The sequence below is a fragment of the Bison bison genome, unplaced genomic scaffold (assembly GCF_000754665.1).
Source record: "Bison bison bison isolate TAMUID 2011002044 unplaced genomic scaffold, Bison_UMD1.0 scf7180017864074, whole genome shotgun sequence".
NCBI lineage: Eukaryota > Metazoa > Chordata > Mammalia > Artiodactyla > Bovidae > Bison > Bison bison.
Genome location: NW_011494646.1, coordinates 5747 through 6739, shown reverse-complemented (window position 1 = coordinate 6739; position 993 = coordinate 5747).

The window sequence follows — 993 nt, the reverse complement described above, 5'->3', positions numbered from 1 at the left end:
ACCCTTAACATACTCCTTTTCCTATTTGGAACCAGTCTGTTGTTCCATGTCCAGTTCTAACTGTTGCTTTCTGACCTGCATATGAGCTTCTCAAGAGGCAGATCAGGTGGCCTGGTATTCCCATGTCTTTCAGAATTTTCCACAGTTTATTGTGATCCACACAGTCACAGGCTTTGGCATAGTCAATAAAACAGAAATATATGTTTTTCTGGAACTCTCTTGCTTTTTTGATGATCCAATGGATGTTGGCAATTTGATCTCTTGTTCCTCTGCCTTTTCTAAACCTAGAAAATGCCTTTTTAATGTGTATATTATACTCTAAAAATGGATTTCTATAAGCACAGTACATTCACTATGAGATTGTAGAAGACTGTTAATTTTTATTTTTAAAATGAAAAGTTTCGTGTACAAGTGTTCATTATATATTTATGAAACTCATGTAGTGCATACTGTCTAGAGTCTCTCAATGTGTTATTAATCTTTATGTTACTAAAACTGCTGCCTTGCTTGTAGAACAGCACTGTCTTTATACAACCACTGGCTCTCCTAGTTTTTCTCAAAGCAGGAGAGAGCTACAATGTACTTCAGTTCAGAACCATGCAATGCATTTTATATCATTATAGATTTGGGGACCAGATAACTACATTCTGAAGAAGATCTTGATCTGGGTAGTATTTGCCTACACAGAATTGCTTTAGTGTCACCAAGGCACCAGGGAAACTCGAAGTATAGTTTTTTGTTTTATTTTTTCCTCACTTGCTTATATCTGAGGAATATGTTTTCTCCTTAAGACAAGCTTTTAAGCTATTTAAGATCTTCATTTTTAATGAAACACAAATCCCATTGTGAGATATATCAGGTTATCCAGCTTGTAATAATAATGCAGCTACCCAAATTCAGGTTTCAGTTGTTGAGTGGGAGTAGATCAAAATGATGCTAGTCCTCATGGTTTTGAGGAGCAGCCCTGTTAAAAAGCTATAGCAAGGTTCTGAC